This window comes from Dermacentor albipictus, chromosome 8 (genome assembly GCF_038994185.2).
Source record: "Dermacentor albipictus isolate Rhodes 1998 colony chromosome 8, USDA_Dalb.pri_finalv2, whole genome shotgun sequence".
Taxonomy (NCBI): domain Eukaryota; kingdom Metazoa; phylum Arthropoda; class Arachnida; order Ixodida; family Ixodidae; genus Dermacentor; species Dermacentor albipictus.
The window spans coordinates 68692156-68705644 of record NC_091828.1 but is presented as its reverse complement, the minus strand read 5'-3'; positions in this window follow the sequence as shown (position 1 = coordinate 68705644).

The window sequence follows — 13489 nt, the reverse complement described above, 5'->3', positions numbered from 1 at the left end:
CTAGCGCAATCATCGACGTAATTACATATATTGAACCAGGCGTCTGGGGCCGTTGCAATCTAAAGCAGCAGGACCAGGGAAAGAAGAACGTGATCGAACGCACACTTATGCCAAGGAGTTTATACTAGACTTCAGCGAAGATCAGTTATAACATGAGTGCTGCAAGAATCAAAATCGGGACACGACTACTGCATTTTGTACAAGTTCAAGCACGCTGCGCTCACCAGAAAATTAGGCTTCACGTAAAGTACGCACGCGCTCCCATTGATCGGAAAAGTTTGACCGCCGTGGCGTGCCAACTGATGTGTCCGAGGTGCGTGTGGTCTCCACTGCCCTGCAGTATGCGTGGTGACGATGGTTTGTCCAGAAGTGCGAACTTGCGTTCTTGCAGAAGGCATTCTTATGTTGACGGAAAGAATGTAGCACAAGGATGGGGGGCACACAGCAGCGTTTCGTAGCTTGGTGTACAGGCTGAAGCAAAGCTATATGCCACCAGCGATCCACTGCTGAGGCTCAAGCTTGGGCCAATGGCGACCAGCAGCACAAGGCAGCGCAAAGGCCGTACACCCGAACCCGAGGTTGCTGTCGAACGAGAATCACAGCACACACCCACTACGGAAGATGGCGCTTGCTCCATTTACCTTTTTGTCGCAGGTTGTGGCAGATTCCCGAAATGCGAGTGGGGTGAGAGCAACGGACGGATGATCAAAATGGCTAGGCGCTCACAAAGGAATCACCAATAAACTCCTTTAAAACCCAATACATTAAACACGATGTAAAAAAATATCAGCGCTGAAAAAATATAAGCATAAACAATCTATAAGCAAATTATAAGCAATCTCAAATATTGAGGGGAAAGAAAAGGTGTTCAAGCGAAAGAAAAAAAGTGGCACTGTTCCGAACCGAGCCCACCAGCCAACCAATTACGGCTCGGCCAGTGAGTAGGGTTCTCTCCTTGACCCCCGGGATCGGGGCCAACCTGGGCCACAGATGCCACCGGTGGCGGGCATTGCTTTACTCTAACCCGCCACCTACCGAGCCCCTGCGGTGGTTGTCCCACTCGGTCATGGCTCTGGTGAGAGAGCTGATGCTTTAGGACTATATATACTTATCATCCCAGTCTTTAGCTTTGCCAAGTAGAAGAGGACGGAGAAGAGGGTTGAAAATAAACGAAGTAATCGCTGAGCATATTTTTTTTGTTTATTATGCCCTACAACCATCTGTAGTCATTTTATCTCTAGTTTTTGTTTTTTACTTACCGTGCGTCGTTTTCAAATCCTTCTATTTGGTCAGTACATTTGTGGGCATGAGCCATTTTCTGCGACTACAAGAGCAACAGCTTTGACAATACGACAGCAACAACATAGAAAGCGCCAGCTGAGGCAACCCGTTCAACGATTGTTTGCGTGAGTTTTGGTTGACTAGGCCTCTCATGTAACTTATTTAGCTTGAATCTGTAGTACTTCTGGAGGCAATCAAGTCAGCACTAACGTATAAATTCTCTCGTGGGCAAGATCCCACTTCTTCGCTAGCCCTCCTACCGGCTTGATGGTTTGACCTTGGCATCGTTGTTCTGTAGCAGTGGTAGCAACACTCATGTCGCAGTGGGGCCGTCGAGCGGTAAACTCAGAGTGTACAATGCAGAGTGCTGGGAGACGCTAGCCGCGTCTTTCCGAATGACTCGGAGCCGAGTTGACCAAACGGATGCCCAAATTTTATTGCACAACACCATATAAAGAACGCATGGCACGTAGCACCATCTGCATCTCTCCCCCGAGATATCCTCACAAGAAACATCAAACCCTTTGCAAGTCTTCTCGGAGTCTTGACTCGGCACCCAAACCTGGTGACTCTCAATCGCCAATCATTGAAGATTTGGGGCGTTTCTGTTGCCGTGACGTCTGTTACTGTGGTCTGACCTTCGAGCTGCTCGAGGTTTTAACTCCGAGTTGGCTCGTTGAGCTGGCTCATCGTTGGGTCTGAATAGCGCACTAGATGCATGCTATTACGCACAGGCACTGCGTTGGGTGTTTCCACGATGTACGAGCTGGGCTTGCAAGTTGGGCTGAGGACACACGCCGTATCCTTGATGTCTCGAATCCACACCGCATCTGCCGGCTGCAGCAGAGGAAGGATGGTCGCGGCATGATGGTGATCGAAGTATTTCTCCTGCCGCCTCCTAACTTCGTCTTGGCACTTGACATTGTCGGGCGCAGGCCACTTCAGTTCCAGGTGGTCCACTGTCCTAGGAAGCCTGGTTCGCAAGCTGCGACCCAACAGTAGCTGCGCTGGGCTGAACCCTGTGACGCCAGCAGTTTCTCGGTGCGACAGAAAAGCCAGAAAAAGATTGTCTGCTTTCGCAAACGATTATTTGATCGTACGCACCGTCCGTTCAACTTACCTGTTTGACTGCGGGTATTTTGGACTTGAGGGGATGTGTTGGAAGTCATATCATTTCGCGAAAACTGCAAAGGCATGTGAAGGAAATTGCAGTCCGTTATCACTTCGTACTACTGCGGGAATGCCAAAACGAGCAAGGATGCTTTTGACTGGATTGATGACCGCCTCAGAGTTCGTGCTTCGCATGTAGATGACTTCAGGGTAGCGAGAACGATGATCAACAACTAGTAGGTAATTGTGTCCCTTGTAACTAAACAAGTCCATTCCTACGTCTTGCCACGGTTGCTCTGGAGTCTTCGTTACTTCCTTGCGCTCGTTTGACTGCACACTGTCTGCAGCGAGGTACTCTGTCCCGTATTTGCTGCGAAAGTCCGTACCACCATACGGAATCCTGGGCTCTCAGGCGGCATCGGTTAATTCCATGGTGGCCTTCTTGGATAAGTTCGAGCGTATCCATTTGCAGCAAAGCCGGAACGACAAAGCGATTACCTTTTAGCAGGACGCCGTTGCACAAAAATAACCTCGATGGCTCCACTATTTCTTGAGGTCCTCTGGAAGCCTCTCTCGACGAGGCCAGCCTTGAGTGCAGTATTTGAAGAACTGATTGCATTCCCAGTCCAGTTTTTGGTCCCTGTGAACATCATCTTCAGCAACCAGCTTCGTGTCTGTGACCGTAGCTACTTGAAATTCCAGAAACTCCTCTACCACATCCACCATACTGATCGACGACTTCTCATCCGAAGCCCTGGAAAGAGTATCCGCAGTGGCTAGCTGTTTGCCAGAAACGTAGACTACACTAAATTGGTAGCGCATAAGTTCGATGCGAAACCTTTGAATACGTGGGGACATATGTCCAAGTCAGCGTTTCCAAGTAGTGTTACCAGCGGCTGGTGCTTGGTTTCTACCGTGAAGTTTAGGCTAAGCACGTCTTGGTCAAAAGGTACACTGCCCATGCAACCGCCAGCGCCTCTTTCTCTGTTTGGCTGTAGCGCTGTTCCGCTTCAGTAAGCGACCTGAATGTGAACGCTACCACGCGTCGCCCGCCCGATGGTTGTTCCTGCAGAAGAACCATCTCCCATCCAAATGAGCTCACGTCGCATGAAACAATGGCATTACAACCGGGATGAAACTTGGCGACGCATAGGTCCGAGGTGAGTATCGCTTTTACCCGACTAAAAGCGGCCTCTTGAAGCGGTCCATTTTGCCATGCATTTTTCTCGCTTAGCAAGGCGCGAATAGGGGCGGTTGCCTGCGGAAGGTTGGGCAGGAAGCGACCAATATTATTAGCCATGCCGAGGAACCACCTGACCATGGCAACGTCCTTCGGTGGCTCCAAGTTGGGCAGTGCTTAGAGTTTGCTGGGACCTGGCGAGATATTGTTGGTGTCGATCACCACAGCCAGAAACTCTACATTGTCTCGACCGAAGCATCATTTTGACTTGTTGAATTTAACTCCGGCTCTGTTTAGACGTTCAAGAACCTCCACAAGTCGCTAGTCATGCTCTTCTCGATCAACGGAGAACTTTGTTGTTGAGCTTCGTTAAGCCCATTCATATTCGGATGCCGCCTGACGCCTTAGATACTGCGACCAGACCAACACACGATGGCGTCGGCTTCGTACTACCCCTGATGACACGTAGTTTTCCCATATGACCCAGCTCCTGCTTTAGCTAGTTGTACAAAGGAGTGGGAATTGTGAGAGCTACACTGAGAGCAAATGGCCTCGAAGCAGTTTGCTTAGCCAAACAGCGCTCGCTAAGGCGACAGTCACATACCATCGAGATGCATGCTTTCAAGAGCAGTCATGAGGCAAAGGCTGAGTTTGTATGGGTCCACGTGAATGGAGTCCCCCTCAAGTTCCAAGGTCGACACAGGAGCGGAAGTTACCAAGGACTCAAGTAACCATGCAGTCAGTACGGCCTTTTTACACAGATCCTATGGATGGAATCTGAAAAGGACGTGCATCCTTTAACAGAGAAGGAAATAAGCTTTCGCTAACGAAACAGGATTTGCCATGCCAGGCAGGCATGGACCATCTGAAAGAACGTGATCTCAAAGGTAATCAACTGAAGTTGTCTTCTTTAATTATGGCAAAAGTTACCAGAGGCGAGAGTTTGAAAATCATCTCTGCAAGAGCGACCTCAGCGAAACGAACAAAAATTGCTCGAGCTTGGCCGTGCGACCTCCCGTCGTCCCCCAGGTTCCGAGAGACATGGAACGCCGTGTATGCGTCCGGGTGCAGCGCTTCCAGGGTGTGCTTGGGTCATGAACGTATGCGGATGTTGTGCTTGATGAGCCTGACGACCATGACCAAGTCGTTCGCAGTGCAGCGAGCGCTCAGGTGCCTCAGGAGCTGCATCTGATCGTCTTCGCAGGTCAGCCATGACATGCGCTCCAGCCGGGAATGCAGCTAGCCATCGATGGAGTCGTCGAGGAGCATCCATGAGTAACTTCCATAGGCTATGGAAGTTCGGCCCCGGTTCTCCTATTTCGGGTGACAGCGTCACCGTTCTGCATGAACCAAACCAGTTGTATGAGCATCTCAAGAAGCTGGCAGCGTCTGCAAGTAAATGAGTCGTATTAAAGAACTATGGTATTTACGTGCTAAAACCACTTTATGTTTATGAGGCATGCCGTAGTGGAGGACCCCGGAAATTTCGACCACCTGGGGTTACTTAAGGTGCACCTAATTCTAAGCACCCGGATGTTTTCGCCCCCATCGAAATTCCGCCACCGTGGCCGGGATTCGATACCGCGACCTCGTGCAGCAGCCGACACCATAACCACTGAGCAACCACGGCGGGTGTATCGTGTTGGCCTCTCTCTACCTTGATAATGGGGAACTCGAGCAAGAGCTAGTTTTATTTATTTACGATTATCTAATTCATACATACGAGCTATTACGTGCAAAAACCATGGTACGATTATGAAGCACTCCATAGCGGGGGAAACCGGGCTAATATTGACCGTCTCGGATATTTTTAACTTGCAGCAATGGCACGGTAGACGGGTGTTTGTGCATTTCGCTCCCGTCGAAATGCGGCCGCCGCGGCCGGGATTCGAACCGGCGCTCTCGGTCTTTGGAGCCCAACGACAAAGCCACTAAGCCACCACGGCTGGTCTGCCACGTTTTTGCGACAGCTAGTGAAGATCTTACGGTCTAATTTAGCAATCGTGCTCGCTCCTTTTTCGTGGTCGGTCCGCTTGGTTTCGAGAGTCCTGTGATACGTAGCGCGAACTCATGTAACCATGCAATCAGTACGACTTTGTTTAGAGATTCCATGGATGGAATCTGTAAAGGACGTGCACCCTTTAACAGAGAAGGAAATAAGCATTCGCTAACGAAACAGGATTTGCCACTCTATGCAAGCATGCGCCAGCTGTAATAACTTGATCTCAAGGGTAATATTTTAGGTTCTGTTCTTTAATTATTGTAAAAGTTAGTGGAGGCGAGAGCTTGAAAATCATCTCCTCTAGAGGCATGAGCTCAGCGAAACGGATCAAAATTCCGCCAGCTTGCCCGGGCCACCTAAAAAGCTCGGATGACGGGAAGGGACAACACGTGGAAGCACGAATTTATAGCACAAGTCTGCCGTTGTTTGAGAGGCCTGGGCATGCAGTATACGTAATAGCAAGTCACGATTTTTATTGGTATTCAACTTGTGCTACACTTCTTGCGTATTTCTGCACTTTTGTTTCCTTACTTCAACATGTATACATCTTCAATATCAGTTCTGGTCCTTGTCTGTTCTTCAGGTATTATCGTCATTCGTTGTCAAGCGGTTGCACGTTCAATCACACAGGACAACCTAGCGCCATCTTCGACGCAATATAGGTATTGTAAGCATTTATGCGGACTTCATCTTCATCTGTACAAAGTCATCATCAATCATCGGCTCGTGTTCGTTTTTGCGTCGGCGCCATTTCTCCTTCTTGGAATAAAGCGTCGTCTCAACCGTGGTATTTCAAGTGGTGGAGGCGCTTTAAGATCCCTTCGACCTCAATCCACTTCAAGATCTCCCCTGGAGCTACGTTCGGGACGCCGCTTACGGCAAGAGGCCGCCATGTCGCAAGACCAGAGCGCAGCATCCACCAGCTCGGTTCAAGCGCCAGCCACCCCCAATCCCAGCCCTACCAACAACAGGTATCGCGACCCTGAAATCTTCTCTGGCTTGCCTGGTGAGGACGTTGAAGACTGGCTCGACAACTACGATCGTGTCAGCGAATACAACAACTGGAACGAGACATCGCGGTTAAACAACGTGACATTTTACGTCTCTCAAGTAGCCAAGACATGGTTCCTGAATCATGAGAGAGACGTCCGGGATTGGTCGTCTTTCAGGGAGCACCTACGGCGGATTTTCGGCACGCCCACGGTTCGTTCAGAAGTTGCGAAAAAGAGGCTGTCTGAGCGCGTCCAGCATTATGGCGAATCGTATACCTCGTACATTGAGGACATCCTCGCGCTCTGCCGCCGTGTCGACAGTGCCATGCCAGAACCTGATCGCGTGCGACACCTTCTTAAGGGTATCGGGTCTACTGCCTTCAACGCACTCGCCGCTCAAAACCCTTCGACAGTGTCGGACGTCGTCTCCGTCTGTCAGCGCCTCGACGCCCTGCAGTCAATCCGCTTGCAACCGGACTTTTCCGACAACCCCCTAGCAAACAGTATTGAGCTCCGGTCTATCATTCGAGCCATAATTCGTGAGGAATTGCAAGCGCATGGCTCAACCGCTTGCAGCAGCGCTCACGTCCAACCTGCTTCTACTGACCTGCGCGGTATTATTAAGGAGGAATTGGCCTCCCTGCAGACCGCCCAGCTTACCAACGCTTCTCCTTGCCCACAACCGGCTTCTTACGCCCAGATTGCTGCAATGCCAGCCGCGCCGTCTCCACTTACACCATCTGCGCCTGTTCACGATCACCTGGCACCTTTAGTCACCCGAGCTCCGAACCCGTCTTACTACTCTGCCTGGCGTTCGTCGAGGCCTATCTGCTACTACTGCGGCTTTCGAGGACATATCTCCCGGTTTTGCCGACGCCGCCAGCAAGACGAACGTCGTGGTTACGCGGCCTTTGAACGCGATGAGCCACCTCCTCGCGTTTACCGCACTTATGACGATAATCCTCCTGTTCGCCGATCTCCATCTCCAGCCGACTTCTCCCAAACCGCACTCAACACACGTGCCTCGAGACGCCGCTCCCCATCGCCGCTCCGACGTTCTGTTTTGCCACTTCGACCAGTCTCCCTGCTTCCTCTTGCCGCCTCGCCAGCTCTTCCTCAAGAGGACAAATCTGCTTCATCTGCCCTTACTTCCGTGATAAGCCCTGACCTTACTGCTGCTCAACATGAAGCGTTGCTAAAATTGCTTACGAAGCACCAGGCCTCCTTCGATATGGATACTTCGTCCCTCGGACAGACTTCCGTTGCCTTCCATCGTATCCACACCGATGGCCAGACTATTGTACGCCGTCGTCCCTACCGAGTCTCTTTGGCCGAACGCAAAATCATCGAGGAGAACGTCGCCGATATGCTGAAAAGAAACGTCATACGTCCCTCCGCCAGTGCTTGGTCATCACCCGTCGTTTTGGTGCAGAAGAAGGATGGATCGGTACGATTTTGTGTTGACTACCGTGCGCTAAACAAGATCACCCGTAAGGATGTATATCCGATGCCCCGTATCGATGACGCCCTTGATTCGTTGCAAGGCGCGCAATATTTCTCCAGCCTTGATCTTCGCTCCGGATATTGGCAAATCCCAATGCACGAAGCGGACAAAGAAAAGACCGCCTTTTCTACTCCGGATGGTCTTTATGAGTTTAATGTAATGCCTTTCGGTCTATGCAATGCTCCCGCCACATTTGAAAGAATGATCGACACGGTTCTTCGCGGCCTCAAGTGGAAAACCTGTCTATGTTACCTCGACGACATCGTCGTGTTTTCCTCGACTTTCACTGACCATCTGCGACGCTTAGATGAAGTGCTGACATGCCTTTCTAATGCCGGACTTCAACTAAACACGAGGAAGTGCCGTTTCGCTAGCACAACGATTAAAGTCCTGGGTCATCTCGTTAGCAAAGACGGCATCCAGCCCGATCCGGATAAAATTTCCGCGGTGCTCAACTTTCCACGTCCACTTCGTGCAAAAGAACTGCGCAGCTTCATTGGACTCGCCTCATACTTTCGACGTTTTATCCGGAACTTTGCCAGCATTGCCCCTCCACAAGCTCCTTGCTAGTTCCAGTTCCTTCGATTGGAACGATCAGTGTGAAACCGCGTTCCAAGAACTCAAGCGCGCACTAACATCCCCACCTGTTCTTTGTCATTTTGATGACAAGGCGCCCACATTAGTGCATACTGACGCCAGCGGTCACGGAATTGGTGCCGTACTGCTGCAGCGCGACCACGAATTTCGCGAAAAAGTTGTTGCATATGCAAGCCGCACTCTCACTTCCGCGGAAAAGAAGTACTCGATAACCGAACAAGAGTGTTTGGCTGTTGTCTGGTCCATCCGTAAATTTCGTCCATAGCTCCACGGTCGACATTTCACGGTTGTGACCGACCACCATGCCCTATGTTGGTTGTCGACGATCAAAAACTTGTCCGGGCGCCTTGGCCGCTGGATACTCCGATTGCAAGCATATGATTTCAATGTAATATATAAGTCCGGACGGAAGCACCAAGATGCCGATGCTCTTTCACGATGCCCATTACCACCATCATCGGAGCACATCACATCACCTTGTCAAATTGGCCGCACGGAGGACGCTTCGTCTCTTACACCGATTTCTTCCTTGACTTCACCAAACCGCCTTTCAGTGCTTTCCACTCACCAGCGCGCCGATTCCTATTGCCATAGTATCATCAATCGCCTTAGCGGTGTTTCATCTCCACCCAATGCCAGGCTACGGAAACAACTCAAACTGTTCAAGTTTGAAGACGACGTGCTCTACCGGTACATTTTTCACCCAGAAGGCCATCGATGGGTTCCCGTTCTACCGCGCTCTCTTCGCGCTGCAGTTCTGCAGGCCTCACACGATGACCCGACGTCAGGCCACTTGGGTTACAACAAAACACACGAGCGCATACGCAGCCGATTCTATTGGCCAGGCCTTTCCACGAGCATAGCTCGATATGTTGCCTCGTGCACGCTTTGCCAACACCGTAAGCGACCTACTACTGCTCCGGTCGGGACCCTACAACCACTTCCTTGTCCAGCACAACCCTTCTCTGTCGTCGGCATTGACCTTTTCGGGCCACTCCAACCTACTCCAGACGGCAACCGATGGATCGTCACTGCTGTTGACCATTTGACCCGGTACGCTGAAACAGCCTCAATACGCTCAGGAGCTGCCTCAGAAGTAGCGGCCTTCTTCTTGCAGGCTATCTACTTACGTCATGGGGCGCCTCACGTTCTTTTGAGTGACCGAGGCAAGACATTTCTTTCAAGCACTCTTCATCAAGTTCTGCAAGCGTCCAACACCGTGCACAAGACAACGTCTAGCTACCACCCTCAAACCAACGGCCTAACAGAGCGATTTCATCGCACGCTGTGTGACATGCTATCCATGTATATTCAACCTGATCATCGTAACTGGGATGCGATTCTCCCATTTGTAACATTTGCGTACAACACGTCTGTTCAACGGACCACCGGATACTCTCCGTTTTTCTTAGTATACGGCCGCCACCCAACCTCATCACTCGACGTTTCTTTCTTCTCTGGCCCCGTCAACGCTTCACCATTCATTTGCGACCAGTTTGTGTCTCGTCTTGCCCAATGTCGTCGTCGCGCCCGTATGAACACTGCAGCCAGCCAAGACGATCGCAAACATCGGTACGATGCCTCTCATCGCGCCGTTTCCTACCGCCCTGGTGACGATGTGCTTCTATGGACCCCTGCGCGAACACCCGGTTTATGTGAGAAGCTTGAGTCTCGATATCTTGGCCCCTACAAAGTCATCGAGCAGACCTCGCCGGTGAACTATCGCGTTACACCTGTTGAGGCCCCAACCGACCGACGCTGCCGCGGAACAGAGATCGTGCACGTTTCTCGCCTGAAGCCCTTTCATATCCGTTCCACTGTCTAATGTGCGGCCAGGCTGGCCGCTTCCGTCCACGGGGGAAATTAGTGTAAGCATTTATGCGGACTTCATCTTCATCTGTACAAAGTCATCATCAATCATCGGCTCGTGTTCGTTTTTGCGTCGGCGCCATTTCTCCTTCTTGGAATAAAGCGTCGTCTCAACCGTGGTATTTCAGTATATACATTGAAGCATGCGTCTGGGGTCGCTTGCAATCTAAAGTAGGAGGAGCAGTAAAAGAAGAACGTGGTCGAACGCACGCCTATACCAAGAAGTTTACACCGGACTTCAGAGAAGATCACGAGTGCAGGAAGAATCAAAATCGGGACACGACTGGCTGCATTTTGTACAAGTGCAAGCACGTTGCACTAACCAGAAAATTAGGCTTCACATGAAGTACGCACGCGCTCCCATTTGGTCGGAAAGGTTTGACGGCGTGGCGTGCCAACTGATGTGTCCGAGCCGTGTGTGGTCTCCACTGCCCTGCAGCATGCGCGGTGACGATAACTGGTTTGTCCAGAAACGTGAATTTCCTTTCTTTCGGAAGGTAGTCTTATGTTTAAGGAAGGCATGCTGCTCAGAGATGGGGGGCACACCGCAGAGTTTCGAAGCATGGTGTACAGGTTGTAGGAAACCTATATGCCACCAGCGATCAACTGCTGATGATCAAGCTTAGGCCAATGGCGACCAGCAGCCCAAGGCAGCGCAAAGACCATACCCCCGAGGTTGCTGTCGGACTTCAATTAAAGCACACACCCACTACGGAAGTTCGCGATTGCTCTCTTCAACGTTTTCTCGCAAGTTGTGACAGATTCGCGAAATGCAGGTGGGGTGAGGGCGACGGACGGATGATCAAATTGGCTATGCTCTCGCAAAGGAAGCACCATTAAACTCCTTTAAAACCCAGCAAGTTAAACACGGTGTAAAAATGGGCACTGGAAGAATGCTAAACTATGAGCAATCTCAAATATTGAGAGCGAATAAAAGTTGTTCAAGCGAAAAAAAAAGTGGCACTGTTCCGAACCGAGCCCACCAGCCAACCAATCACGGCTCGGCCAGTGAGTAGGGTTCTCGCCTTGACCCCCGGGATCGGAGCCAACCTGGGCGACAGGTGCCACCGGTGGCGGGCATTGCTTTACTCTAACCCGCCCCCTACCGAGCCCCTGCGGTGGTTGTCCAAACTCGGTCATGGCTCTGGTGAGAGAGTTGATGTTGCAGTGATATATATGCTTATCGATCCCAGTGTTTAGCTTGATCCACCAAAGAGGACAAAGAAGAGAGTTGAAAATAAGCGGTGACATGATCACTGAGCAAATGTTTCGTTATTATGGCTCACAACAATCTCTAGTGATATTATCTGTTACTTTTGTTTTTTTGCTTACCGTGAGTCGTTGTCAAATCATTCTATTTGGTGGATTCATTTGTGGGTATGAGACATTTTTCTGCGACTACAATAAGAACAGCTTTGTCAATACAACAACAACAATAACATAGAAAGCCCAAGCTAAGGCAAACTTTTCAACGATTGCTTGCGTGACTTTTGGTTGATTAGGCCTCTTGTGGAACTCATTTAGTTTGAATCATTAATTCTTGTTGAGGCAATTAAGTCAGCGCTGACATGTAAATTCTCTCGTGGGCACAGGTCTTGGTTAGCCCTCCTACCGGCCTGACGGTTTGACCTTGGCATCGTCCTTCTGTAGCAGCATTAGCAATATTCCTGTGGCACTGATGTCGTCGAACGGGAGACTTTTCCTGCTGAACAACTCGGACGTTTTCCAGACGGAGCTAAAGTTATTGACATTTAACTTTCAGATAGTGAGCGATGTCCGTGAATTTAGAAGATGTGGAATGGTGCGTATGTCATCAGGAGATCGAACCTTTGTAGCAGACCTTGGAATGTGCGCCATTTGCATCTGTTCCGGTGAGCGCTTTTGTCCCGCCACATTTAGCCTGTACGAAAGGCATTACTTGGACCGTGGCATGTAAAGCCGAACACAGGCTTTTTATAAAGTGTCTGTTTTTGGCGTCTTAGCTATATACTGACATAACCCTTGGAAGACGGTGAAAAAAGGTACCACTGTGCGGTTATCGCTAGGTTTGCTGATACCTTCTGCCTGTCGGAAAGATAGTGTGGCCGCTTGTTATTACGCTTGTACCTTTCGTTTCCAATTCTCTTCTGTGACGTAGCTGTTCGCATTCTGGCTATAGTGCAGGGGGTTGTAACTTAAATTCATGCTGTTACGCCCATGGCGAATGTCATCCCCCTAATGAGGGCACAACGTCGCTGCAAAAGTCCTGTCTTTTTGGATCAAGCTATCCAGCCGCTTTTTCGAAACGCTCGGTAATAGCTCATGAAATCATTGTGCACTAAAGTTATTGTAGAGGCGAGGATATTCACGGAGAGAAGCTGTTGCAGTAGTCAAGGGTACGTCATTTGCATGTTCTGACGGTACTGCGAAGCAGGGCGCAATAAATTAAGCTAAATCGTCTCAGGTTGTCGAGTCAGCAGCGGAAAATGCAATGGCAACATCTGTGCAGCGTAATATTGTTACCGCTTTCCGACAGGAACATCGTAATGACCTAAGCTTGGAACCTCTTTTTGTCGCGGATTACATTACCAAAGCCAGTGGCCGGTTTTTTATACGCGATGGCTTACTTTATAAAACAAACTACTCAGCGTGTGGAGCTCGCTTCCTTATTGTTGGCCAAAAAAGATTTCGAACTGATGTGCTACCGGCCATGTATGATGACGACACCAATATTTGGGATTCGCCCACACGCTGTAGCATGTCCAGGAGCACTTTTACTGGCCGCAGATGCGTCACACAAGAAAGCGATTCTTGACAACGTAGTCCCTTCGGACCAATTAAAGTTTCTTGTCTGTCTGTCTGTGTTGCTGAGCTTTGATTAAAGCCAACGTCACGAACGACCTTCAAGCCATCCCAGAGTGCACGAGAGTAAGAAAGCCATCGAAGCTGTTTTAGTCGGGGTGTGTTGTCGCCAA